The sequence below is a fragment of the Otolemur garnettii genome, unplaced genomic scaffold (assembly GCF_000181295.1).
Source record: "Otolemur garnettii isolate 467f Iridium unplaced genomic scaffold, OtoGar3 scaffold00002, whole genome shotgun sequence".
Lineage (NCBI taxonomy): Eukaryota > Metazoa > Chordata > Mammalia > Primates > Galagidae > Otolemur > Otolemur garnettii.
The window spans coordinates 14,152,162-14,156,636 of NW_003852397.1; positions in this window are offsets into that span (position 1 = coordinate 14,152,162).

The window sequence follows — 4,475 nt, forward strand, 5'->3', positions numbered from 1 at the left end:
CATGTCTTTTGATGAATAAAATTTCCCAATTTTAAAATGGTCAAATTTTTCACTGTCTTGTATACAGTTTTTGCATCTTTTTTTGGAAATCTCCCCACACACCAAGACCTAAAACATATTCACTTAAATATTCTAACATGAGCATAAATTTTCATTCTTCATATATAACTTCTCTATCTAAGGTTGATTTTTGAATATGAAATATGAAAAAGTTCAAATTTAATTTCATCTTTTTCTAAATATTTATTCATCCACACATTTCATGGAAGAGGAAATACCCATGGCCAATAAATATTTGAAATGATATTCAATGTCATTAACAATGGAAGAAATGAAAATCAAGAACACAATGTGATAGCATGTTATATTCTTTCAAAGAGCAAGAATATTGAAGTTTGACAGCATCAAGTATTTAGGAGAATGTGGTTCTACAGAATCTCTTTTACATTAATGATGGGAATGCAAAGAGTTAAAACGAACTGGAAAACAATTTGTTATTTGTCTTGGTCTATTTGGGCTTCTATGACAAAACACCATGTAGCTTATAAACAACAGAAAATTATTTCATATAGTTCATGAGGCTGGGAAGTCCAAGATCAAGATGTTGGCAGATTCAGTGTCTGGTGAGGGCTCATTTCCTCGTTCATAGATGGAACCTTCTTGTTGTGAAGAGTGAAGGAGCTAGCTAGCTCTTAGGGTCTGTTTATAAGGGCCCTAATCCCAATCACAAGGGTGCCACCCTTATGACCTAATCACCTCCCAAAGGCCCCGCCTCCTATAATCATCACTTTGGGGTTTAGGATTTCAACATATGAATTTGGGGTGGGGGGACACAAAATTTCAGACCATAGTAGTATTATAAAGTGGAACACTCATACCCTTTTTTCATATTAACAAAACAAGAGTGCCTGTTAGGAGACTGGTGAATAAACATCAATATATTCACATAATGAAGTTTCATATAGTAGTCAAAATACATAAACGTCAGTGACACACAATAAGATGAATGAATCTTGGCAATAATAATAAGTGAAAAAAAGTAAATCATAGAAGATAACATACAATTTGATGCTCATCTTTGTAACATTTAAAATAATTTTAATTAAAAAAAAATGAATGATAAAAACCAGTTCAGGATGGAAGTTACCTTGAGTTGGGGGAGGCACCAAAAAGTCATGAGTACATTACTGTCTTGGTTCTGGTTGTTTTTCCTTTTCTTTTTTTTCAAAGTGAGTGGTACATCAATGAATGCTATGACATTATTAAACAAACCAACCAACCAAGAAATAAAAGAGATCGTACATTAACCAACGTTAAGAGTATCTTAAAGCAGATATATGAATAATTTAATTCTGAGAAATATTAGTCCAATTCAAAAAGTGATGGTCTTATTGCTAATAAGTAACCATGCTTAAAAAGACATGAGTGTGACAGAAACCATTCTCTGCTGGAACCATTCCTAAGAATAATGGTCAGAAAAATCTCAGATTATAGTAGAATAATCCTATAAAGACTTAGGCTCTCATTTGAAATCCTGGTAGCAGAAGGACGAATTTTCATTATAAGGGGAGGATGAAAGTGACATGATCAAAGTGTTACCTTTAGCTTGATTATTTGTGGGGACTCATTCCAATTACTTCACACAGCACTTGGCTGACTTCAAGGGAAGATTCAGGGATCAGGTGGCAAAAGCAAAAATGCCCAGGACGTAGAGCCCCTGAGCTCCCCAGTAGGAGACTGTTTCACAGGGACAGGATACTTTATTTGGCACTACTATAAGCTGAGTTGTGCCTCCCTCACCCCAACTCATATGCTGAAGTGTCAATGTGACTGTATTTGAAGATAGGGCCTTTACAGAGGAAATTAATGTTAAATGAGGATGTGAGACTGGGCTTTAATCCTTGAGAACTAGCATCCTTCTGAGAAGAGAAACAGACACCAGAGCATGCAGGTTCTATCTGTCTTTCTGTCTCTCGCCCCCCCCCCCTTTTTACCACAGAGGAAAGGCCAGGTGAGAAAGCAGGTGTCTGCAAACTAGGAAGAGATCACTCACCAGGAAACTAATCAGCCAGCATCCTGACTGGCCCTTGCAGCTGCCAGAACTCTGAGAAAATAAATTTCTGTGGTTAAACCACCTCCTCTACAGTATTTTGTTATGACAGCCCACGCTGACCAATACAGGCACCTGGGCAAGAGTAGCACTGTTGGTATACTGGAGACATTAGTCTATTCCCAATTCCCACACACATAAATTATCTGAGTAGGAATATTTTTTTCAATTACCAAAACCCCACCATAGTCCTTCTCTGGGCTGATAAGGTGCTCAGTGTTGTACAGAGCAGAAATGACTTTGAGCTGAGCTGGACAGCAAAGGACTGGTCAGCCTGGGGAAGGCCACATGTGACCTCCCAGATGTGCCTGCAGTCCCTTTCACTTCAGGTCACCGCTAAACCAGCAGCCTTATATTTAGTATTCTCTCGCTCTCCTTTGTGGTTTTACCACACAGACATGTATTCTGAACAAACACTTTTACTTGATTATTTTTAGACTAGACGAATTTATTTTATTTTCTCACTCTCAAAGGGCACATATTTTTGCATGTTTTGTTTACTGGTATATTCTTGATACCAGTCTAGAACAGCCCTTGGCACACAGCAGGTGCTTTCAAATGGTCATTGAACACATAAATGACCTGATGCAAGTGAGTGGAAGTGGTTCCAGAGGCCTCCCTCTTTTCTCATAGAGGCCCAGCTGAAGATCTGTCAAACTTCAGCATCTGTGGGAAAGGAATTCCTTAGGTCATAGTAGCCTGCCCCCTCCTGCTGCTTGTACTCAGGGATTCACCCTGTTAACCAACAGAGAAGTCTTTCTTGGCTATACATATGTGCTTTTGTTTTTTATTTATTGCCATGTCATTAAGCCTAAAGCAGGTGTCGCTACTGTCACATCACCAGCCCCATAGTGGGATCACACAGCACCTTATAGGGGCACCTCTTACTATGTCTAAGTTCATTGATGCTAAAACCTTTACATCTACATCCCATTGTTAAGTCTTTCCTAAGACAGAGTCAACCCCTATTCCTGTACCAATGGCCTCCTGACATGCTCAAGTTCATTGTCTAATTCCCAGTATTGGTGGTCCAGGGGCCTCAGGTAGGAGACCTTCCCAATCTGCCTTCTAAAGCTGAACTGAGTACATCAGAAGGAGAAAGAAGGAAACAAGCTCATCTGACCATTGGTCTCTCTCACCTATAAGAAGAGAAAACGAGATGACAGGGCTGAATTCTGGGACTTTCTTGGGAGCCCCCTGCACTCTTTTTCATGGCTCCACGGCTCCCTACTTCCTGCCACTGCTCAGCTCTTCTTTCTGGCCTTGGATTCAGAGTAAGAAGCCTCTGCTGTGAAATGTCAGCCTTGCACTCCTTCCTCACATGGTCCCACTTCTTCCCTGGCTTTGTCTTGCTTGTGCCCTTCTGGTGCCACAGACCATGAAGTCCAGTTCCTTAGAATATAAAGCTCTTAATGTAAAATTGGCATCAAGCATCCTGTCCTCAACCTTACTGTGTTTCCAGAACTGCCATCTGCAGACTTCCATGAAATTTTGTTCAATATTTCATCTCTCAGACCTGAGAAAGAGTAACTTCCATCCAGAAAAACTCTTCTGGATAAAGATGAACTGGGAAACAAGAGAATGAATTTTTGGTCCCAGACACAGTCATCTTTTCCTTTTCACAATACTCTAATCTCCCACAGATTTCATACAGCCCATAATAAAAATGTCACCAACCATGGGGTTTTTTTATGTGTTTTGGGGGAGTTTCAGAGATGAGGAGCATTTATAACACCTACTCTTAGAAGCAGAAGAGTTCATTTGAACACATCCAGCTAATTGCACCTTTGTGAGAAGGGTAGCAGCTTGCTTCTGGGTTGTTGCTGTTATTCATTCCTAGGAGGGCACTAGCATTTAAAAAGGTTCTCTAATGCCTGAGCCAACTCTCTCTTTCCTCCTATATTGAATGAAGTCACTAAGCTATATTTATAATTGCATCACACTTTCTAAGCAACACTCTGAGCAGCTATAAACAGAAAATTAGGGAAAGTTGAACCCACACAACTTGTAGGAAAATTGGATTAAACATTGGTCTGTAATCAAAAGCGATCCTGGTGAAAATTAATTAAAGAGAAACTTTCTGTTGCCTGTGGCATTAGGCTACTGCTCAGAGTACAAATGTTCCAGATAATAACATTTGGTTCCCAAAGTGAGAAGGGAATTCATGAATTATCTCTCTACGGAAATTATTGCTTACAGACTGGGAGAAATTCCACACTTTCTAGTTTGCCTGTGAAAATGCAACTTGCACAGATGCAACCCAAATGTCCAAGGTGAGAATTCTCTTTTGACCAGAGTGACCACTCATCCTCACTTTAGTTTCCCGGCACACCCCCATCCCGTAGGTATTCATCAAAAACAATTC